Source organism: Dermacentor silvarum, chromosome 8 (assembly GCF_013339745.2).
Source record: "Dermacentor silvarum isolate Dsil-2018 chromosome 8, BIME_Dsil_1.4, whole genome shotgun sequence".
NCBI lineage: Eukaryota > Metazoa > Arthropoda > Arachnida > Ixodida > Ixodidae > Dermacentor > Dermacentor silvarum.
In genome coordinates this window covers 92,354,598-92,379,872 of record NC_051161.1, presented here as the reverse complement: position 1 = coordinate 92,379,872, position 25,275 = coordinate 92,354,598, and the positions used below count along the sequence as shown (strand labels likewise).

Here is a 25,275-nt window from a genome sequence, read left to right as displayed (position 1 = left end):
AGCTGGCAACCAAATCCGATCAGCAACAGTTCTGGGTAAAAAATACTCAGCTTAAATGCTTCATTGCGGCTGCAGTAAGAGTCGCAGCGAGTGCCTGCCACGTAGTTATGCCAATCACGTAGTTATGCTAGTGAACAATACCTTTATTTCATTTTTGTGAGCAAAGTTCAGCTCGTAGCACCTACCCATGACATCTTATCTACTTAGCGTGCACGCCTGGTATCTGTGATTCCAGAGTTATTGATGCACTTTAAAAAAAATGCTCGCCGCTTTTTAAAAGCTAGAATCTTTCTCAGTTGGCCTTCGAAAGGGGACAACCAAATACAGCCCATTAAAAAGGGCTAACTAATGAATTTGTTTCCTTTAACTCGATACTATTTTCCACAGACACTTTTAGTATTGCGTATCCTGCGTTCATCAGCCACACAGCCAACCAAAAATTTGTTGTCGCTAGAAGCCGGCGATTCTCATTGGGCTCATGACACTGGAGAGGCCGTGCTGAGAGGCTCTGTCATAGTAATACTGCGAATAAATAATCGCATTTTTTCTATAGCTTCGCTGAAGAACAACTGTGGAGTTGGGAAATCACGTGATGTGTAAGCTGATTACAGGTGCTCTCTCAGGGCAACAGAGAAGGTGCTAAGGAAAAGGGAACGCAGTCGAGGATGGCAGAAGTTAAGATGGTGTGATAAGATTAGAAAAATTGTAGCCACAAGATGAAGTTGGCTGACGCATGACAAATGTTAATTAGCGATCGCAGGTAGAATCTTTCGTCCTGCAGCGCACGCAGGATTGACTCCTTATGATGAGAATGAACAAAGTGTTTTGTTTTCGGTAACGCTTACCAACTTTCATAGGTTAACATCCGTTAACCGGAATGCGTGGTAATGCTAACACACACGTCGTCATGGCGTTAACTTCGGGCCCTTCGGTACACGTGTTGACTACTACGACAATTATTCCTTGCAGGAGAGCTTGCTCAAACGATAGCGCAAGGCTTTCATTGGTTGAAATAGTCAATTTAGAGGCGGTGCTTTGTATTTGGGCTATTTTCGAAACAGCGGCTTTGGAAACAAACTTCGGACATAGCCATCGTTATAGCAGTAAACCGCCATGTTGTACGAGTTCGTGGACAAATCAACCGTCATTGATGATTTCAAGAAAGCAAGACAAGCAGTTTTACAGCAGATAATTATTTTCCGCTTGCGCTCACACCGCTAAGGATAAGGGAAGTCATCGTCAGGTTTATTTAAAATTAAATTCTGGGGTTTTACGTGCTAAACCCGTGATCTGATTACTATAGGCACGCCGTATTGGGGGACTCTGGATGAATTTCGATCATTTGGGACTATTTACGTGCACCCAATGTACGGTACACGGGCGTTCCTGCATTTCGCCCCCATCGAAATGCGGCCTCCGCGGCCCGTCGTCACGTACGTCATGACGTACGTCATCGTCATGCCGAGCGCTGTACGTGTCGGCCTCTCCAGCGGCGGAGTAAAAGTCAATGTCTAAATGACTTTCTGCTCGCACGTTCAGGAATTGAAATGCTTTTAGGAGCTGTAGAACCCTGCAAGGCCCTAGCCGATAGAGTCCATAACAACAAGATGGCGAGTCGGGCTAGTTGGTGCGATCGAAGAGGAGCAGGCATTTCTTGTTGAACATATCTTCGGCAAACACACGAAAGGTGTGTGTGCGCAGACGGGAAGCGCACTCCTGTCTGCTTTTCTGTAACCTTTTGTGTGTGCGCGCCGATGCATTTCAAGACCTGTTCGACATTAGACCATAACAGTTACAGATGCTTGGGGTGTATGGCCCGATTAGTATTGAGCTAGTTGCGAGTGTAGGTCGTGCGCAGGGGGCCTGACCCAACGCGCTCGCAACGAGGGAGACAAAGGGATAAAAAGTGGGAAAGCGAAGGAACCGCTGCGTTTAGGCAAGAAAGGAGTCGCGGGTCTCCACTGAAGTAGCAGACTTCGAAGTGACGCTTCCAAAGATTCCCTCAAGTGGATGAGGCGCTTTTACCACGCGTGACGCGCGCACGCAAATGCAGCGACTCGCCAAGAGCCGAATGAATTATGGGGGTTTTACGTGCCAAAACCACGATCTGATTATGAGGCACTCCGTAGTGGTGGACTCCGGAAATTTGGACCCCCTGGGGTTCTTTAACGTGCACCTAAATCTAAGTACACGGCTGTTTTCGCATTTCGCCCCCCATCGAAATGCGGCCGCCATGGCCGGGATTCGATCCCGCGACCTCGTGCTCAGCAGCCCTACACCATAGCCACTGAGCAACCACGGCGGGTCGCTAAGAGCCGATATCATCGCAGCGTGTGGCTGAACCGTTGGTGGTCCAAAAAGAAGATTCAGCGACAAACTTGTATTTTAAAGGCCAATCATCAGCGTCATCGCCTCACTGTCGTTGAGTTTTGCGAACTCCGTACTGCAATTCGGTTCGCCCTGCACAGCAACGGGGTATAGACGTCAATCGCCCCCCCCCCCCCCCCCCCCCCCTGAAGCTGTAGCGGGGGGCGTCAATCAACGAACAAACCTGCCTCTTAAATAGCAGCCGTCTTGCGTCGCCGTCTTCGCCGCCGGTAGCAACGCTAGCGGCCGCTAATGAGCCGCGCTTACTTGGCAGAGATTGCCGGTTGAAGTATAGAAGCTCACTTCTCGCGACGAGGAAAAGAAAACAACGGGCCGCCGAACGGCGCATTAATCACCCTCCCCGACCTGCGGGCGTCGCGAACAGGCACGAGCCAGCCATGCCCAACCCAGCCAGTGGCTGTGGCGTCCTCGTGGTCTGCCTCGGCGTCGTCTCTGTCAGGGACTGCGCAACGAGACAATGGCTGGCAGCGCGCGACGACGGTTTGCCGCTGCGCGCGTTGCGCGTCGCCTCCGTCGCCGAACGCCGTCCGGACGCAACCGAGTGCGGCGGGCTCGAGTGCGGCGCGCACACGACAGCTTGCTTGCTTGTGCGAGTGGATGTAGCTACGTTGCTGCCGGCGCGGTTGCTTTCTCGGGGGAAGTCGTGCGGCGATTACCCGCTGCGCAGCGCAGGGGCCACTTCGTCGGGGAGGCCAGCAGGGGTGGGGCATCCTCCGAGGCGTCGTACAATCGCCGCCGGTGCTAACCGCCTAAATCCGTTCCACGCCGCCCTGCCAACGTCGACGTAGCGTCGAAGGGTCAGCTGACCGCTGCGTGGACGAGCTGCGGCGCTGTTGCGGCCTTGAACTCCCGGGAGTGTGCCCAGGTGCGTATATATACACACTCGTTCGCAACGGTTTCGCTTGTTGTTGTTTTTTGTCCACGATGTTCCTCATTGCCTCGCGCTTGTTCCGCTGCGAGTTATCTTTCCCGCGTCGTTTCGCGAGAAAACACGATGGCCCCGCAGTTACGACGTTCACGCGTGCACCGGCCATGTCGGATTTATATTTCAAAATGCTCCGCTTCCTCGTCTGCACACCGCGCTTTTCTATAGCCCCAAGTGCATCGCAACATTTTTTTTTTTGTTTTTTTCACTCGGCGAGGAGGAAAAAACAAAGGCCGTCGTACGCAATCTCTCTGCACGGACGCGCGTTCCGTGTTTCGGCACAGCTGCAGACGCATGCATTGAGAGAGATAGCTCTTCATACTCGGGCAGGGCTGAAACATAAGGGTAGGTCCATTCCATCGCCGACTGCCAGTCTCCAGCTGGCTGTGCCGCCGTACTAACAATACGCCGAGGCCTAACGGCAACGCAGGGATTTCACGCCAGTAAGAACCCTTCGCTGAACTTCCGTGGGCCCTCTGGCTGAGACGAACATACCTGTGCAGCGATCAAAAGTCCTCAAAATGAACGAGCCACTCTGACGAGGTAAATCTTTATACGAGGTCAGGGTCTCTCTCTGAATCCCCTGTTTTCCTTTTCCCGCATGGGATCATGGTCATCCATTTGACAAAACTATGGCTTAAGTTCTACCGCGCCCCACTTCCTTTTATACTCCCTATACATTTATCTTGCCAGAGCAGAGCGGAACTTCAAGTGGACCATTGCGCCCTGTATAACAAATCTTTCTCTCGACTGACAAATGTGCGTGGGAAAACAAGATATCGCTCTGCACGAGATGTATGCGCTCCAGTGCAGAGACAGCAACGGAGTAAATTTTCTCATTGTGTTCACTTACGTGCGGTGTCCGCGGCATGATTAGAGCGAAAAGCGAATACCTGTCCACGGGCGCATCCTGTGCTCTAGCCGAAGGACGGCAGGTTGGGCTATAGTTGGAACGCTCCGTTGCGTTACAAGGATATATCGCGCGAAGTCGACACAACAGGATGACAACAGACCTGGGACGAGCTCTCATGATATCGGTGTATACGTCATTCTTCAGCTAGAACGTTACGAGGGTGTATTGCACGAAGTAGAAACAACAGAATGGCTTTGCTTTCAACCAGATTGCTTTCCTTACCAGGGGACGCACGAAAGAGCGGCAGCGGCTCGGACAGTGAAAATGCACCTTGCTTGCTCGTCTCGATCGTGTCTTTACCTTTTTTTTCTTTCTTTTTTTTCCAATACTACGTTGTTTGCGGCGTACGCTTCCTTGACATTAGTCGCGCGTCTCACCGGCTGGAGTCCCAGCGACCTATACCGAGTCTTCTATCTACGCGGAAGAGAGCTTTTCCGCGCGATAGCGCGGCGTGCGACGTCCGCTTCCTCCACCCGTCCAAGGCCACCAGACAACGCAGGGTGCAGCGGTGTTCCTTATTTAAGGAAGACAATTGAAAAGAAAAGAAGACGGACTCGGGCACCTTCTGCATCCTTAGGTTATTTACTGCGCAATGCAGTAACTAGGTGTAAACGTTTCCGTTCGTTCGTTTATACATAAATGGCAGTACATTCCAGAATGATCGCTCGAGCTCGCTTGCATTCTAGAATGTGCAATTCGACATTTGCGTCGCGCGAGCACGGGGAGGCACTTTCGCGACAGAATGCGCGACAAAATTCAAGAGACAGAGAGAGAGAGAGAGAGAGAGAGAGCAAAGAGAGGAACAGCAGGGAGGTCAGCCAGACGGGCATGCGGTTTGCTGCCCTACACTGGGGGTAAGGGAAAGGAGGAATTGAAAGAGGGAAATTTGAGTACAGTAGGCACGTCTTGCACCGAACGACAAACCGATATCAGGTGACGACGATCCGGTGAAAAACGGTCGCCGTCATAAAAGCGAAACAATGTACGTTTGGTGATATCATCGAACACAAAACACTACAAGCGTATTTCTTGAAGGAAGGACAACGTCAGGCCATCCTCAGAGTGCGCTTCTCCTTGCTTTCTTTTCCTTCGTTTCTGTTTCTTTCTTTTATTTTTTCGGAGGCCGGGGGGGGGGGGGGGGGGGGGAGAGAGAGATGTAGGCATCCCCTGTCAACACAGGTCAGTGCCACCTCCGAATGCTCGCTCGAACATACATTCGACGTCCTTGCGAAGGGAACTTTTTAGAGGCGCTCGACGGTATTTCACCGCTGTTCGTGCCTTCTTTGGCGTTACCTTGTGCCGACTGCAAAAGTCAAGCTCCTCAACTCAACTAAAAGTTTACGCTCTGTGGCCCTCAACTTGTTTAATGCAGATCAATTGCTGCAACTGCTTGGGCATCGTGGTTATACCATTGCGCGTGTATTGCGCTGTATTGTCGCACGCTCGATGACGAGGGGACCGATGAACTTACAAGGATAGTAAAGAGTAATGTTCAGATGAAATGGTAAACTACAATACTGGAATACCAGAAGCGTCAACCTTACTTCGAACGGAGTCTTTGTCGGCCAGCACACAGTCAAAGGCGAAAGACAGGCTTGATGCTCCCGCACTATATCCTCACTCCTAAGCCTGGGAAGGCTTAGAAGTGAGGATCAATGGCGAATACCTCAGCAACCTCCGATTTTCAGATGAGATTGTCCTATTCAACAATAACGGGGACGAATTATTGAGGACCTTAACCGAACAAGTGTAAGAGTGGGGTTGAAGATTAATATGCAGAAGACAAAAAAAATGTTCAAAAGCCTCAGCAAGGGAACCAGAATTCAGGATCGCCTGTCAGGTTCTAGAGTCTGTAAAGGAGTACGTTTATCTAGGTCGATTACTTACAGGGGACCCTGATCATGAGAAATAAATTTACAGGAGAATAAAATTAGGTTGGAGTGCATACGGCAGGCATGGCCAAATCATGAATGGGAGCTTACCACTGTCATTGAAAAGAAAAGCGTACAATCACTGCATTTTATCGGTGCTAACGTATGGGGCAGCAACTTTCAGGTTAACAAAGAAGCTCGAGAACAAGTTAAGGACCGCACAAAGAGCGATGCAACGAAAAATGTTAGGCCTAACGTTAAGAGACATGAAGAGAGCGGTGTGGATCAGAGAACAAACGGGGATAGCCGATATTCTTGTTGACATTGACCGGAAGAAATGGAGCTGGGCAGGCCATGTAATGCGTAGGATGGATAACCGGTGGACCATTAGAGTCACAGGATTGGTACCAAGAGAAGGGAAGCGCAGTCGAGCACGGCAGAAAACTAGGTGGGGTGATGAAGTTAGGAAATTTGCACGCGCTAGTTGGAATCATCTAGCGCAAGACAGGGGTAAGTGGAGATCACAGGGAGAGGCCTTCGTCCTGCAGTGGACATGAATAGACTGATGATGATGATCCTCGTGACATCATGAGATTTCGATGGCTTCTGCTCGCGACGGACGAGTTAGTAGTTAATTTATAACTAAGCACTTGTTCTGACAACTCTTTTTCTCTTAACTATAACGCCCTAATACCATAATTTTTTTCTCTCTTGAAATGCATGACGTCATACTAACTCAGTGGAGTTGCGATTCCGGCACAAAATTCAAAAAAGAAAACGTTCACCTTGATTTTTTTTTTCACTAAAAGACAGCTTTTTGCCGGGAATGAAATGCATGTTGAGTTTTGAACATAAATTGCTCACGGGGTGATGAACGAGAAGAAAGGGAACCGAGGGGGCCCGATTTTATCAAAAATATCAAAGGAAGCCAACAAACAACGACAACAAGGACGAAATAGAGGAAATTACTCGCACTTACTAACCGAATTAAAATATGATAAATTAATGGAAACGAAAGTGGACGAAAAAACAACTTGCCGCAACCCCACGTCTTGGCATTACGCGCGCGATGCTCTTACCATTAAACTGTCCTTTCAAGCGCGAGATTGTTAAGGGAGAAACATAGAGGAACACTTTATTTTGGGCTCTGCAAGATGTATGTGGAGCCAAAAGATGGGGAGGATTGATGTGGGGAGAGACAAGACGCGAATGAGGAGGGCTCTCGCATAGCATGTGTTTTGCGTCTGTGTGTCCTTCACAGCGAATGCAAATGAGGGTAGATCCTCTGTGATAGTGTTTAGTAGGACGTGAGCGTTTGAAAGTTGAGAAGCACATACTAATCCGGCCGGATGGCGCGTTTTGCGAAATTTTGTGCATCAACGAGAGTCAGTCACGAGCGATGCCCGTTCGAGACATAATAATAAGAATCTGTCAGAGAATAAATTACGCCTAATGTGCACTTCTCACTTCTTACTCTTGTACTCTTGTCACACTTGTCGTATTATCGCGATTGCATAGCGTATCGCAGCATATCGCAGCAAAAGTGTTCAGAACTATATAACAGCAGTGCGAGACTCTGTTATACCGACATGATATCGTGAAGTTTTTGGCAGCGTCTTAACTTTCATAGTCATGAAAATATTCTTATTTACCTTATGAATTCGCTCTACGTGAGGAAATTTCTTATGCACGCCGCGCGAAGGTAATATGACGAGATGAAGACGCCAGCACCGCTCTCCCTGGAAACGTATTCGTATAACGTTATCACGATAACGACAACCTGAGAGTGCCAAGCTAAAACTCTCAAGTGTAAGACGATTGAAGTTTCTCTAGTGGTCGAGCGCTGGTCCCTACATTGCTCTGCGGAGAAGCTTGTTGCGCACGGGAGAAATAGAGGTACTTTATTACTGAGGCTCAGTTAATCAATGAGGTAATCAAGAAATGTGTGGAGTACAATCAACCTCTCTATACGGCTTTCATATAGATTATGAAAAGGCATTTGATTTAGTAGATATATCAGCAGTCACAGAGGCATTGCGTAATCAAGGAGTTCAGGAGGCATACGTGAATATCTTGGGAAATATCTACAAGGATTACACAGCAACCTTAGTTCTCCACAAGTAGAAAGTTACCTATCAAGAAACGGGTCCGGCAAGGAGACACAATCTCTCGCTATTCACTGCATGCTTAGAAGAAGTATTCAAGCTCTTTGACTGAGAAGGCTTAGGAGTGAGGAATAAGGGTGAATATCTCAGCAACCTTCGGTTTGCAGATGACAGTGTCCTATTCAGCAACGATGGGGATGAATTACAGCAAATGATTGAGGACCTTTGCCGAGAAAGTGTAAACGACTGGGGTTGAATATTAATATGCAGAAGACAAAGATAATGTTCAATAGTCTGGCAAGGGAACAAGAATTCAGGATCGCCAGTCAGCCTCTAGAGTCTGTAAAGGAGTGCGTTTATCTAAGTCAGTTACTCACAAGGGACCCTGATCATGATAAGGAAATTTAGAGAAGAATAAAATTGGGCTGTAGTGTATACGGCAGGCATTACCAAATCCTGACTGGGAGATTACCACTGTCGTTGAAAAGAAAAGTGTACAATCATTGCATTCTACCGGTGCTAACATATGGAGCAGAAACTTGGAGGTTAACAAAGAAGATAGAGAACAAGTTAAGGACCGTATAAAGAGCGATGGAATGAAAAATGTTAGGCCTAACGTTAAGAGACAGGAAGAGAGCGGTGTGGATCAGAGAGCGAACGGGGATAACCGATATCCTAGCTGACATTAATTGAAAGAAATGGAGCTGGGCAGGTCATGTAATGCGTAGAGTAGATAACCGGTGGACTATTAGAGTTACAGTATGGCTACCAAGAGAAACCAATAGAAGGGAAGCGCAGTCGAGGACGGCAGAAAACTAGGTGGGGTGGTGAAGTTAGTAAATGTGCAGGCTCAAGTTGGAATCAGCTAGCGCAAGACAGGGGTAATTGGAGATCGCAGGGAGATGCCTTCGTCCTGCAGTGGAAATAAATATAGGCTGATGATGAGGATGATTAATTGGGCTCGCGAACATACACGTTCCAATCGATGGCACCCGTGGGCCAGGAATGTTGAACAACGAGCTCTTCTGCGATCGTTGCGCACGCGCGAAACTTGCCGGAGCCGTACGCCAGCACGTGCCCGACCCTGACCTGCCACGCCATTAGACTGACTAGCTTAACCGAGCCACGACATCTGTGCAGCTGGAGCTGAAATTCCTGCTAGGTATGCCGATAAAACCGTTCGACGAAAAAATAAGCTAGAACACAACGGGCGGTACATTGGGGTTCTGAAGCATGCGCGCGTGTCGAGGAAAGAGTGCGTAGTGCTTAAGGACACTAAAGAGAAACACAAAATCACTGATTAAGTACCCTTTTGATACTCTAATTTTCTTAATTTCGCGGATCTGGCTTCATTATTAGAAGGAGAAAATTAAGATCAAAACCCAATTTTTCTTTTGCGCCGAATTTGCAGCGACGGTACGTCATTGAGACATGACGGATTTCAAGGTATATTTTTCTTATATGAGGCCGCGTTGGCTCAGGGGAAGCTTCCAAAACTTCCCATGTTCAATATTTGGTTCCTTTAGAATGCAATGTGGTGCACTTTTGCCGATACACAAGTAGCTATATATATCCTAAGAGACGTCATGATCGATGACGTCACGGCATTCTGGTGTTGGAACTTCAGGGCCGTCGTCGTCATCCGTCTCTTTTTTTGCACCTTTCTTGGTTCTTCTGCTAGTAATGTTGGTGCTTTTTTTTTTTTTGCTATTGTAGAAAGGTAATTTACTTATACCTGTGAAATGTCTTTTTTTTCTATTTTGTGTTCCTTTAAACGTGGCGCGAGATGCGCGAGATGCGCGAACGTGGCGCCATGGTGGGCCATCGACAGCGAGCTTCTCTGTTAGGACACCTCCGATTTGGCGGTTTAAGTGGCAACTTCTTTTGATAGTATTATTACTGCTTTGAAGTGTCCCGAAAGTTAAAGTAAGAGGGACACTAAAGAGCACCATTAAGTCGGTTTCGGTAGGTATTCTTCGAAGACCATTTGCTTTCATTTGGTGAGATAATGTTGGTTACAAGCGAATTGAGTGTAAGCCGAAGTTTCCTTTTTTTTTAATATCGTGCCCAGGTGGCAGCACCACTAGGCCAATGTGACTATAGAAATCCCAGAAGTAGTTTGTTTGGGCAGTTTCTGAGCAGAAAGCTGGCTAGGTCGAGTTTATAACTCCTTCGGAACGCAGTGCAACCGAGTGCACAATCCTCGCTTATCGACATACATTAGCTAGTCCTCAGAAAATGACATTAAAATGTGTGACGTCACAAGGCGGGAACCTTGAGGTGGCGTCACCACGAGTCCTTTCTGGCTTACGAAGCACGCTGTTGTTTGGAGTCATTTTACCAGTTCAGAGTGATTTACATAATTCAGGTCTAATTTTATTGTTATTTACCGTTCGTTCGACACAAAACAGCCGCTCCTAGACAGATGACAACAATGACTGCGACAGCGCTGACGACAACAACATGTCTCGTACGTCGTGGAAGCAATATGCAATTCTCGCAGAGGGAAGTACAATTTTCTTTTATGCGGCTTCTGCCAACAAAACAGTTATGACGATACCTGTCCGTGACAGACGGGACGAAATGAGGTTTAAGTACCTTTAAGACGTTATCGCGGTGAGATTTGAACGTGATTAGCTCAAGGTCAAGCCAAAAGCACGGTACGATTATGACGCACGCCGTAGCGGGGGGAATTATTTGGACCATCTGAGGTTCTTTGACGTGCACCCAATGCACGGGCCATTTCACACACATCTAAATGCGGCCGCCGTGGCCGGGATTTTATCCCGCGCCTTCGGGTTTACCAGCGCAATGTGCAAAGCCACCACGGCGGGCTAAAGCGAAAAGATGGCGAAACGTATCGTCGAGAACGAACGTCTCGCCGCCGCATCGCGAAGAGGGCAGCGAAGGGGCGAGAATTTCACGGGGCCGATTTTTCTAGGCTAGACGGTCCACGAGTGTTGCGGCGCGCAGCATCGACGTGGACAATACACAAAGGAAGCGAGGCGACGCTGGACCCTTCGCTGACCTAGCGTCATCTTGCTTCCTTTATTCTTCGTCCCTATACTGCGAGGCTGTATATGCTACAAAAGCGATATGTTTCTTCGCGAGTTCCGTGCTCAGTGCGCTTGCACGAAATACACTGTTTTTGTTGCACAATTTCTCTCTGCGTGCAATATTTCGTTCCACACCTCGTGCCTATCGCATCCCAAAATAATAATAATAATAATAATAATAATAATAATAATAATAATAATAATAATAATAATAATAATAATAATAATAATAATAATAATAATAGCAACAGTTGCTATATGGCATGTTAATCAACAAATGCTGTTCGCTTGTCGGAGCCTTCATGAACGCGCGGAATACGTATTCTAACCGATAAAGCACTAAAAAATAAAAAATGCGTTGTATAAAGGTGCAACAGATGTGGCATCAAAAGATGGATTATGCGAGCAATGTCGTCACACTGACATGCGGCGCCAACGATTACATACTATCGCGTTACATTCCAAGGGAGTGCAAAAAGAAAAAAAAATGACACGCAAGAGCACATCAGCAAGCACCGTTCGTATGCTTTCACAGCGGGCGTGTGGTCATAGCGGTGTCATTCTCGTGTTTCAAGAATGACACCGCTCAGAGAATGACACCCGAAGAATGACACCCCACGAGAATGGCACCCTGTGTTCGCCGTTGTAATGTTCCGTTGACTAATGTCCAGTGGAAGACATCTTTTTACAGCGGCGTAAATGCTGACACGGGTTCTCGCTGCTCTCGATGTTTCCGTCCATGACGTGTCAAAACCCAGCGTCATGTTGTCATGGCAGTAATCACCAGAAGAAAAAGAAGAAAGAAAACAAACATGGTCTTCACCCAAAAGATCTAGAGGTGTCAGCCATCCTTGTCACTGTGCCGTCACTTTCATTGCCTTTATCGTTGTTATCGCTGTCCTCGGACGAGCTGCCGCTGCTTTCTGCGACGTTTAAAAGTTTACTTTAAGTGGCCCTGTAGAATTCTCTATTGCTTTACTATTTAACGCCAGGGAACAAACCGGTGTACCGCCAAAAAAAATTAAGAACACAATTCTGCGTTTGGTAAAACTGTGCTCACGTACAAGAGTCCACGATTAAATATCGTGGGCTATACATGTGAGAACACGCAATGATTCCTGAGCCAGGCAGCGATCAAGCTTTTGGTCGTACATTTTAGTTCTTTGCACGCTTGTTGCCTGTATACAGGGTATGTCCGAAAAGTAACGTCAGTGAGTCGATTAAGAAATTTATTGATCAGATCGGTGCAACACATAAAAAGGTTTCAAAATAGGCTCCTCCTGCGTCGGTACATCACTTCCAGCGAGATTTCCAGCCATCGAAGGCGTCACGGTAGGCCTTGTCCGGAATGTTCTTTAGAGCTTTGGTGCAATCCTCTTTGACTTTCTCAATTGTCTTGAAACGATCTCCTTTCGTGGGAGTTTTCAAGCGCGGAAACAAAAAGAAGTCTGGGGGATCCACCTCAGGACTGTAGGGCGGCTGGGGAACCGTTGGCACCTTTGAATCGACCAGGAAGCTGGTCACGAGGAAGGCGGTGTTCGCTGGCGCGTTGACACAGTCAAGTTTCCAATTCCAATCGCCCACGAATGTCAGCCCGGACACGATGAATCTTCGTTTGAGTCTCTTGAGCACTTCCACGTGAAATTTGGCGTTCACGGTTTCACCGTGTGTATAAACTAATGGTGGACAAGCCCCATGATGTCAAAGAACACAATGAGCATGGTCTAAATTGTCCTTTGCCTTGCCCATTCTGGCCTTGTTGGGTGAGGAGACACCGAGGCATGCCACTTAGTACCTTGCATTTTGTTTCGGGGTCATACTCAAACACCCAAGATTCGTCACCTGGGATGACATTGTCTAAAAAGTGGGCATCACTTTCACACAAGTTCCAAAGTTCTTGGCACGTTTCCACTCGGCGCGATTTTTGGTCGTCCGTTACCACCTTGGGCACAGTCTTCGCAAATTATTCGTCAAAATCTCGTGAACGGTATTTTTTGGAATGTTTAATGGATGTGCCACTAAACGAGCACTCAAAAGACGGTCCGAGTTCAAGATATCTCTCACATGCGTCACATTTTCGTCGGTGGTAGTCGTTGTTGGCCGTCCAGCACGGGCTTCATCGCTGACCTCTTCAGGACCTTCTAAAAAGGCATTGTGCCACCGGTAGACTTGACGTTCCGACAAACAATTATCACCAAAAGCTGTCTTTATCGCAGAAAAAGCTTCCACTGCGGACTTGCCGAGTTTCACATAAAACGTGATGGCAACACTTTGTTCCAACGAGCGCTACATTACGGCTCGCACGGGAAATGAAAACGAGTTTCACGGAAAAGCATGTCCTTACTCTCCAGATGGTCGCAGACGACTGAGCGACCGCACGTGCGTAAGCTAACTTCCTCCTCCACCAATCCCAACCGGTCCCAGACCGCTGTGACGTATAGTTGCTTCACAATAAAATCACTGGCATTACTTTTCGGACAAACACTGTGAAGGCGTGGGAATGCAGTATATGACAATTTGAATGCTCATTTGCCGGCATAAGTTGAATATCTCGTATACAGGGAGAGAGCAAGGAGGCATAGAAGGGCAGAACGTGTCTGTTCGTGTGAGTCCAGTTGGCTATCCTACACGGTACGTAGAGGTCTGGTGACGGGCTTCCGCTTGTCTCACCGAGCAAACGGTGGTCAGGAGCGCGCGAGCGCTCATCCGCACTTCACAGCGTACAGGGAACGCTGCGGCAGGGCTCACTGACAGTGCACAGACGAGGCCCAGTCAGCGAAAGCGGGGTCATTGACTCGAGCTACACCACATCGTGACAGTCAGCGCTTAAGGGTAAAGGATGTCGCAAACGCGATCGAGTACGCCAGGCCGTGGCGCTAAGCTGAGCACAAAGAACAAGAAAGAACGCAAAACGCGTACGCAGAATCGGGAGCAGCACGCAATAGTGTCAAACACTTTCCCTGTAGGGCCCGAATGCCGCAGCAAGTGAAATTGGGAGTTTTTAGACTTCAGCAAAGGACGACCGTCGAGGACACATATTCCTCAGACACTCTGCTGTGACCATGGGCGATTGTTTGCGAGACTGTCTAGCGCGGCTCAAAGTACTTGACTCTCTGCACTGTATGGAAGGTGGACAGAAACACAACGCGGCTTTTGTCTTGTTACAGCAACAGGTGTCACAGGCGGTGCCGTCGACCACCTGAGGCAGATATGAATACGACTTTGTAAAAGCTGCAGTCGTCGCTGCAGTCGACGCTGCGGGAATCGTTCGTATACTTGTTGTTGTTCAGGTATAGAGGGCAGAGCTGAAAGTCAGGGTTGCCTCTGACATATTCACGGGGGTCAAGTAACGTAGACGAGAGTTTGGTGACACCGCAAAGTCTCTCGACAAGACTGCATGCGCTTGTGCGTGATCGCGCGAAGCATTGCCTCTGCGTCACTTGCTGAAAGCGGACTCGAAACGCAACGGCCGCTATCTTGGCCAGTGTCTTCGCTGGCAGCATGGTATGTGTCATGTTTCCTTGTTTTTTTTTTCTATCACTTCCTGCGTAAGGGTACACACAACCTCAAGCAGGGAGAAATGGGCGAAACAATAAAGGCAAGTAGGTCAGCAAACAGAAAATCGTACTTGTTACCCTAGGCTTTCAGCCGGGGAAGTTAGACAGAAAGGTAAAAGGGAAATAGATACCGAACACAGGCTCACAATGGCATTCATTCACGATCAAAGCACAGGATCCGCTTGTGCAGGTCTGATGTCTAACAAAGTCATCGTCGACCTCCGCGGCGGCGGCTCATGAGGTCCGCATTGAAAAATAATTTCTGACGATGGTCTATAACGAACGCGAGCTTTCGGTGTCGCTCGCAAGATGCTGAGCGTTTACAGTAGGCATCAGCGCCGCCTGCATGCTGTAATATACCGGCGAGAAGTTGATGGGGAATGGGACCCGTAAAGAATCGATTTTGTTCGGTAGTCAAGTGCATTCATCCCAAAGAAACGCTGAGAAAGTCAGCCTTTAGTTCTGTTATAATTGTCGGGGTATTGAATAACACGTGTACAGCAGATGTCATCAGTCGAATTGCAATGCGCTCTAAGCTCGAGGGCACGGGTTCAAATCCCGGTCGCGGCGGCCGCACTTTGTTGGGGGCGAAATGCAAAAACAACCCGTGTGCCGTGTATTGGGTACACGTTAAAGATCCCCATGTGGTCAAATTTAATCTGGAGTCCCCCACTAAGGCATGCATTATAATCATATCGTGGTTTTGGCATGTAAATTCCCAGAGTTAATTAGTCGAATTGCAAGCTTTAACCGGGGGTCTTTGTAATCGCACTCCTCTCCGATTCATTGCAGGTCGTCAAACAACCAAATATGGGCCCTATATTGAGCGTCACTGCAGACCTTCAAAAAAACTACTACGGAACCTATTGAGCATGTATACAGTTTTGTTGAAGCTTCCTCCAAGTTTCCGCCCCATAGGGTAACACAAGTTAAGCTATGTGCAAGAAGCGATGGAACAAAAAAAAATGATAGGCGCGAGACGGAAAGACGGTGGCATGAATTAGAAAGCAAACGGGAGTAGTCGATATTCTCGTTGATATTAAGATGAAGTGGAGATAAGCAAGCCATGTAGCGCTTACACTGTAAAATAATTTACACCCTTTTTCACTTTTTAAGTGTGTAAATTAATTTACAGTGTATAGCAGATAGCCAGCAGTTTATCAGAGCATCAGAATGGGCTACTAAGGGAACAAAAATGCCCTCGAAAACGCCATATGGTTGAGTGATTGATTGATATTACGAAATTTACAGACGTAGATGGAGTCGACTTACCTGTCTCCAAAAAGGGACAATTGGAGATCGCTGGGACAGGTAGTGGTCCTGAGGTGGACATCAAATAGGTTGGGGATGTTAATGATGACTATCATGGTCAACTCTCAGTAAGCAAGCGTTTTCTTTTTGTTTGTTTGTTTGTTTGTTTGTTTGTTTGTTTGTTTGTTTGTTTGTTTGTTTGTTTGTTTGTTTGTTTGTTTGTTTGTTTGTTTGTTTGTTTGTTTGTTTGTTTGTTTGTTTGTTTGTGTTTGTACTCATACTGCGGCCGCTGTGACTAGAAATTGGATCCGTGGCCTTGTCTTGTGCAGCAGAACGCTATACAACCGCAGGGTATCCAGGCAGCGCAGCGGTCTTGGCGCGCACAATTTTTTTTTTTCTCGCGTATGTCACGCTTCGCAAACGCCGTATGGTTTTACGCGAAATTTCTTACTTTCCAAGCACAGAAAATCACGTGTAAAAATTAATGTCCTGAACTATACATGCACGAGAATGTCCTATATTTTACCGATATTTCATCAACAACCTTTTTTTTTTTTGTTAGAACAACCCGTGCATTGGTTAGGTTATTCTGTGCAACGCCGAATAATGATGAATAGTCAAATTCTGGCCAACCGATAGACTTATACTGACCGACCATGTGTGGCCCGTCCCCCCAAGGTTGCACCATGGATCTCAAAGCTATAGTTTCGAGCTTCAGGGAGTATGAATTGCACAAAGTTCCCTGAGGGCCACACTGCTCGATTCCAAGAACAGAATTGCACAATGTTATGCAGCCTAAAGTTTGGATGGACGGTAATCACGCATTAGGGCCATGCGTGCTGGATTTGAGGTCACTGAGTTTCATGCAGCTCAATAATACATGAATACGATAAAGGTGGGTTGGGTTGGCTTGGCTTGGCTCATGTAAATACTACCCGGCGACACAGCGTTTGTCGTTCCGAGGTGGGTATAAGTTGGCTCAGCGGGACCCGTTTCGCGAAGCGTTTGTTGAAACTGTCGAATGAGTTTGGTTCTTCGCACAGAGTGACCAAGACACCTGGCACTGCCGTTTGCGCCCTGTCTCCTCTCATCGACTCGGGCCGCTGCTGGGATCTCAGGTTGCACGAAATAAATTCGTGCAAACGCTCTCGTTTCGTTTCATGTCAGTCTCGCCTCTTATACTGGGCCTGCTGCCATCTCATCCGTGCAAACATTTGCATGGGCCTTCTCCAAACCCTATAAATAATTTACTCGCGTGAAAGCACTCATCTGCGGCAAAAGAAAATGTGTCAGATACTTGGCCTACTTTTGCGCATTCGATAACCAAACATCTAACGCTAAATGCTGCACTGTTATTTTCCACTGGCTGGATCAATTGCCAGCTGCTCAGGAACTAGTACGCTGGGTTTATCATTTCATGCGTTTATTTCTCATTTCCTTATGGGTTTTTTTTTCCTCGTATGACGTCGTGCGCATAGGAGTTGGCCTGTCATAAATAAAGCCGGAGACAGAGACTCATGTTTCCATTTGGAAATTTTTTTTCTACGCCGCAATTCCAAACAAGCAGACAAGCTAACTAGCGAATAATGAATACGTTCGCGGAATTGCAAGCGGCCCCATGCGGTGAGTCAAAGCAGCCTGTCCTGTCTGTCATATTTCTGTAATTCCGGCACGTGCTGCATAGCGAGACAGCAGCGTCCTCCACCTGACCTCTACGCGCTGTTGCTTTTGACTCACTCGCACACAAAAGCTTTATTTTCGACAGGGACATCGCGACGCTTGTGTTCCACGTATAGTGTTGGCCGACCACCGTCCCATGCGCAGCTATTTTTTTTTAATTATTATTATGGCACGAGTGCAACGCGTACTCATATAGCGAGCGAAGTAAGGCTTGGTTGATCGAACGCTGTCATATATTGCGCAATGTAATGAAACTCCGCACTGTGTGTTTATATATCATCGTGTGAAACGTTTACGTATTTGGAGACGGAGGCCTGACGAACGAGAACGATGGCGAGCGACGATTACGTCTGCGACTCTACGTACATGTAGGAGCGACGAAGTTCACACTTGAAGAGGATAGAAAACTGGGCAAGTTGGTATTGGTTCACGGCTAATAATAGCAGCGCACCGAAGGCTCGCACTTTTTTGCACCTCCGCGGAAGAGGTGAGCCTGGCCGCAGCAGTGGCGATCGAAAGGCTTGAGCCGAGAGACAGGCACTGCTTCCAGGCTGCGACGACGGCGGTCTGTTTCAGCCACTGTGGGAGCGAAGCGACCGATCCCGGCGGAAGTTCGTTCAGAAATTACGCATGCACCAATAAGGTGAACAAGAAATTTCTCGCACAAGCGGCAGGTGCGCGGGGCAGTTCATCGGAGAACTTTGTCGCCAGGACGAAATTAAGCTACACCGTTTCGTTCGTCATATATAGGGATGTTGCCGGTATGCCTATATAGGCTACGCCAGTATCGGCGCGGGCTTCTTGGCGAGGATAGGCTACTCGGGAAAGTGGTGTAGAAAAGTGGTGTTTCTACGTATAGAAAGTGGTGTAGAAGGTATAGAGGTAGGCACGCGACCCCATACACGAATAATACCGGAGTGTGCTTAACTGCGGTACTATAAGCCAAGGGGATGACAGGAAGATTCTCGTCCATCTAGTGTGGCCCTGGCAGATGCATGTACTGTCGGTGTCAAAAGTTACCGGCCAGTGGAATTTAAGAAAACCTTTGAGTTCCGTGCTGTTCGTGCACCGTAGTCAGAAAAACTGTACTGCGTTATGTTGTCCGAACGTATACGTTAGTATAGGCCTGACACCTGAGTGCCAGGATGCGTGTCCAGGCTGCGGAAATATTTGGATTTTACTGAGGTTCCGCTTTACCTAATCTTTTGAAACCGACTATACAAACCATACGAGAAATAGTTTGGTGAAAACGCTCAGTAAAAGGCCATTTGGATTGGGTGGTACGGAGACGTTGCCTCGCGCCCAGTGTTTGAGGTACGGTGTACCCTGTCTGGAACCGACCACGCATGACAGCTTCCAGTACATGCAGAGGTTTATTTTTCCACAGGCAAATCTGGATTTTTTGGGAACTTCGCGCGCCCGCTCGGGGACTCCAAGGCGCTGCTTCTAAATCGATCAGTGCAATTTACCACAACGCTTCCTTCCTTGAAATTGCCGATGAGGCAGTGAACGTTGCATTTGACGTGGTCTTCGAACACCTCACGTGTGTCGACTGTCGTCTCTGATGAATGCCAACAATATATAGCCTCACACGAGAGCGAACTGCACCTGCAGTATGGGGTGATTTCAATGCGGATTTCAATGTCCCTCAATAGACCGCATAATACTGCCGTGTAAGCGCAACTTTCTCCAATTTTACGCAGACGCCTGCGCGTGTTGTTTAAGGCGCTCGAATAAGGCGCCAAGGTTGACGTGTTTCATTTTATCGTCTTTGTAAGACAGTCCCTTGCGGCTTTGAGAGCGGCAAAATGGTATGAGGACGAGGAAGAAACAGAATACATTCTTTTTCCTCTAGTGGTGAGGGAGCACCCGGACGAAACAAGCTACTTTAATATAACTGCTTTGTTTTGGCGGAAAACCATCGCTGCCTGCTAGGCGCCTTATCGCGCCGCCATTCAGCTGGCGGCGCTCCACGCAATCTGCTGCCTCTATACACATATGCCGCACTTACGCGCACATTGCCCGCACCGAACGTTTCTTCAGTCTAAACATAGAGGGTGTTCATTTTTTATGGAAGTTTATGGAATTTTTAGAAATCGCCTGCGGCAGGTAGCATAATTCTGATCATTGAGCTGAGTTATTCGATGAAGCCGACATTAGTAGCACAAGAAATCGAAACGCATGTTCAACTAATTAACAAAAATGCATTAATTAACTCCTTAGTTAAGATACTCTACGACACATATTGCAATTTACGAATTCTAGCCGGTGAGTTTGCAAGACGCATCCACTTGGAATTAATTTCCACGATGACACCAGTTTGGAGATATGCGCCATCGAATTTGCCGTAAAACTGCACTGTTGTTCCTCTTACTTTTTCTACCAAAGTGCTGTTTTATATATTGAAGTACAAAAGTGACTGGAATGCCCATGTATTTCGTCCCACACTTTGAGAAATAATATCTCGAAGCTGATGTCATCCTGGAAATTCATTTCAAATGAATGCGTCTTGCAAACTCACCAGCTACAATTCGTAAATTGCAATAGGTGTCGTAAAGTAATTAAGAAGTTCATTTGTCAATTTTTGTTAATTAGTTGAATGTGTGCTTGGATTTCTCGTGCTACTAATGTCCTCCTCGTTGAATAACCCAGCTCAACGATATGAATTATGCTACGTGCCATGGGCGATTTTTAAAAATTCCGTAAAGCTTAATTTCGAACACCTGGTGTAGCGCTGGTGTGGGTTTCGCGCCAATTTTAGGGCAAGGCAGAGCCTTGCGGACACGCACCCTGCCGCCGACGAATCATATAGCCGAAGGTGGCATTTGAATGATATTCGACTGATGGGGCTTTTAAGTGGCAAAACAACAGCTTGGCTGCGTTTAGTGGTTCCCGATTGGTTATGACCACCTTGGGTTCTTCAACGTGTGCGCCAAACCTGACTTTGCACATTCTCATATTAACTTGCAACAACGTTCTCTGTTTTCTTTACTTACTATGCACTTGTCAGCGACTTTCTTGCTTTGTTTCTTGGGCAGTGAGCGTAGCCGTCTTGACACCGCTGGCTGTTGTACATTACCAACCGAATAACACCTATCGTTTTGAGACAGTGTCAACTGATCCAAAGTAATTGAACGAAAAATCGCGGGTGGTTCGATCCCGATCATTGCATTTCGATGGGGGTTAAATGCAAAAACGTTCGCAGATTTAGGTGCACGTCGAAGACCTTCAGGTGGTCCAAATTAGTCGGCAGCCCTACACTACCACGCGTAAACCGACCTGCAGTTCCGGGACGTTAAACCTGCAACTTACTCTTAAAGACTGGCCAGTTGAGTGACCCGGGGCCTACAGTCCGATTACCTTCCCCTTCCCGCCTTAATCGAGCGATGGCGCTACGCGTTTGAGAACACGAAGGATCACCATAGTTGCGGAGTAAGAACCCCGGAGTTTAATGGATTCCGTAATCATTCCGCATTTTTAAGCATCCGGAATGCAATACGGATGCAATGGGAGCCCGAGATTCCGGAATAGAGTTGGGATGCGATGGGCACCTAATCCTGGAGCACTATATATTGATTTTAAGCGAGATAACAAAATCAATCAAAGTACAAACTACATTCGGCGTAGTTATTATATTTGTCAAATTTTACTCAATCTCGGCCGTTTCAGTATCTACCTATAGGTGACTGTACGACACTGCATTCTACATATTCTGTGCTTCTGAAGACCCGAAAACATTTCTGCGCTCCAAGGCTGAAGTGCATTTAGAGACAGCAACATTTAGTCGTGAAGAATGGTTCCGTTTAGCAAATGGGTGCCTTACGACAGAAGAATGGAGGCCAAGAAACGACTTCGCAACCGATTGCACCCTGCACGGGTGTCCACGGTGATTTGCAACGCGCGCCATATTTTTTCGGACACTGTCGAGTATTCAGAGGCGATAGCAGGTGATCGGAGAGGTGTTCTGAATGTAATTGCACCCGTTGATATGCCATTAAGAGTCAAACAGAAGAATGTCTTGCAAATCGCATCAATGCGTTTCGCTTCTACGTTCGTCATCAAAGCGTCACAATGATCTAGCTGTGTGCATGACGTGCACAACCGTGTGATATTATGTTGCACTTTGCTTTACTTCGAACAAAGATAGCTCGGAAGAATAGGAGATTTTGGGAATGGTGTATTTTGTTTATAAGAAAAGGTCTTGTATCCCAGCGCGCGATGTGGTCGCGCACTGCCTAACACGTGCACGGCCAACTTCAATGGTTGCGAGCGGGCAGATGTAGGCTAGTTTTTGCAAAATCGGTATACCCTGCTGTCTGAAATTATTGTTATGTTCGGGTGGGAAAAATACCGGCTTAATTCTAAATTGAAGAAACATTTCGTACGCGCGATGAAGAGCAATTTTGTCCATGAAAGCCCCAAACATTAGACTTTTTTTTTCATTATGATGGTGGAGAAGCCTAGCAAATGACTGAGCCTTTGATCTGTCTCTTTGTCGTTGTTGTATTTTTCTTGGTTCTGCTCTTTTTTTTTTTCATTTAAGGACTAGGGAGGGGATTCGGAAGACGGGACCACATGACGGGATGTCGCCCCAAATCGACATGTCATGAGGATATCTGGATCGCAAGAACTGAATATGTTTTGCCATCACGTCATATATTTGTGGCTTCTCACCCGCCCAGCTAAGACATAATTTTTGATAATATTTGATGAGCAAGACAAAAAAAATGTCAGGCAGAGCTAAAACACTTCATGAAAAAGTAAAGTAGATACCTTGTATAGTGTAAACAGTTCAGAAAAAGTGAATTACTTATGTTGTATGTGTGTTAGTGAAGTAAAATTGTTAAACTATGGGCATCGTATTGACCGAGCATATGGCTATACCAGGAACATGCACGCGCTCAACCATTCGACTGTTCGTGCAATGCTTCCTTTAAGGGCTTCTGCTAAAATTTTCATCGCACATAGGCAGAGACATTTTTTCCGAAAACAAAGTTAATAAATTCAACAGTAGACATTACAGAGATTACAGGCAAAAAGCTATGCAGAGATAACAAGCCACAAAGCGTGCCGCTTTGTTCTTGTCAGGAAAAATAGGTACCTAACGATTATTTGTAACGTTGTTCGGACTTCAAAAATATTTCTAGTTACTAGGCACCCAAGTACAAGCAGTAAAGCATTTAAAGAAAGCTTTTTATTTACTAGAATTGGAGGAATTGAATGGATGAGGCTCATCCATTCCAGGAATGGGAATGGCCCAACTCTAACGATTCCGAGGAGTGAAAAGGATTGCAATTATGTGGATCTCCACTCTCCGGAATGGAGTGGGAATGAAATGGAGGGGCCCCACCCCGCCACTCTTGTATTAACATTGACTGAGCCAAGCATGAAACGTTAAGAGACAGGAAGAGAGCGGTGTGGATCAGAGAGCAAACCGGGATAGCCGATATTCTATAGTTCACATTAAGAGGAAGAAATGGAGCCGGGCAGGCCGTGTAATGCGTAGGATGAATAACCGGTGGACCATTAGAGTTACAAAATGGATACCAAGAGCAGGGAAGCGCAGTCGAGGACGGCAGAAAACTAGGTGGGGTGATGAAGTTAGGAAATTTGCAGGCGCAAGTTGGAATCAGCTAGCGCAAGACAGGGATAATTGGAGATCGCAGGGAGAGGCCTTCGTCCCGCACTGGGCATAAATATAGGCTGATGATGAAGCAAAGCATCTTCCACGTAGCTCCCTTCCATTGGCAGAGGCTGTTCCAAGGACATGCTATCTACGCTTAAGATAAGGCAAAACGTTCAAGCAAGCGTTGTTTCGTTGGTCTTCCAGCACTGTATGCGCCGTGCCTTCCACGGCCTTCATTTCTGGCCGCGCGCGAGGTGGCGCGATTATACATAATGGCACCGCGCTCCGAACTCTCACGTACTGCGCTCACGAGAGAAAGACTCTAGGATTGTGTAGCTCAGGCAGAACAAAAAGAGAATGAAATAGAAAACACAGGCTGCAGGACAAAATGAAACAAACCAGAAAAACACGAGAGAGAGAGAGAGGAGAGAGAAGAAAGCGGCTTCCCTATCGCTACATCTGCAACAGTTCCTCGCCCTCTCCCTCACCGCAGTGCGGGACAGCTGGAATAAAGCGGCAGGTCGCCGAAGTGTCTGAAGGGAGTAGCGGATGCGTCCTCCTGCGGTGCGACTGCTGCATGCGGCCCGGCGGCGCAGTTACGCTAGCAGTGCTGCATCGAAGCGAGGCCGCGTTCTTTCCAAGTATAGCTGCTGGCATTGCGAGCAGGAGTTTAACAGTGTCAGAAAAACCGTCAGCACTTAGCGAAAACGAAGGAACATTAGTAGTCATTGCACGGGAAGTTATGGAGCAACGCCGTGAGCAGGGAAAAAAGCCTTTTAGGATACTTTAGGCGCCAACGGCGACTCGTAAAAGAATAAACAGTCAAACTTCGTTACAACAAAGCGGGATATAACGAAGTACTAATTGAAGTTGCCCATGGAATTCCCCAATAGAGATCCATGCACTTAAATCCTCGTTTTAGCGAAGTACCGTGTTCTGCCACTGTATATAATGAATTAAATTAGTCTCCTAAGCCAAAGAATTCCCGACCCTTGCGAATCTTCTATATCGCTGTCCACAGGGTTATAGGCACACATTCGGTGCAGAAGTTCAAAACTCCCGCGCCCATGTGAAGCGTTCTCGGCCAGAGAGGGAGCGTAAATGTAACGTAATGTCATCATAAACATCATCAGCCTATATTTATGTCCACTGCAGGACGAAGGCCGGTCCTGCGATCTCCAATTACCCTGTCTTGCGCTAGCTGATTCCAACTTGCACCTGCAAATTTCCTAACTTCATCACCCCACCTAGTTTTCTGCCGTCCTCGACTGCGCTGCCCTTCTCTTGGCACCCATTCTGTAACTCTAATGGTCCACCGGTTATCAGCCCTATGCATCACATGGCCTGCCCAGCTCCGTTTCTTTCTCTTAATGTGAACTCGAATATCGGCTATCCCCGTTTGCTCGCTGATTGACACCGCTCTCTTCCTGTCTCTTAAAGTTACGCCTATCATTTTTCGTTTCATCGCTCTTTGCGTGGTACCTAATTTCTTCTCAAGCTATTTTGTCAACCTCCAAGTTTCTGCCCCATATGTTAGCTGACATAGGTTTAATGCACAATCATTGCATCATACCGGTACTATAGTACCGGTAGAATGCAGTGATTGTACACTTTTCGATTCAAAGGCAGCGGTAAGCTGCCGGTCATGATTTGCTAATTCCTGACTTAAGCGCTCAAACCAATTTTTAATAATTCTGGAATTTTCCTTCTCGAGATCAGGGTCCCCTGTGAGTAACTGCCCTAGATAAACGAACCCTTGCGCAGGTTCTATATACTGACTACCAATCATGAGTACTTGTTCTCTTGCCAGGTTATTGAACTTTACCTTCGTATTCTGCATATTAATCTTCAACCCCAATTTTACACTTTCTCGGTTGACACCCTTCATGAGTGATTGCAATTC

The 25,275-nt window shown here is 47.2% G+C and overlaps 1 protein-coding gene across 3 annotated transcripts in view; it reads left to right on the top strand.

The window, feature by feature from the left end:
- LOC119461580 (sulfotransferase 1C2) overlaps nt 1-25,275 on the top strand; it is an 81,728-nt gene that overhangs the window by 22,104 nt on the left and 34,349 nt on the right. The window contains exon 1 of one of the 3 annotated variants that reach the window (XM_037722935.2): nt 2,849-3,253. The exons of 1 other annotated variant lie outside the window; for it this stretch is intronic. The gene's annotated coding sequence lies outside the window, so the exon portion shown is untranslated. Of the gene's footprint in view, nt 1-2,848; nt 3,254-3,709; nt 3,857-25,275 lie in introns of those variants that run through there. One more of the 3 variants, XM_049673237.1, reaches the window with a different exon arrangement.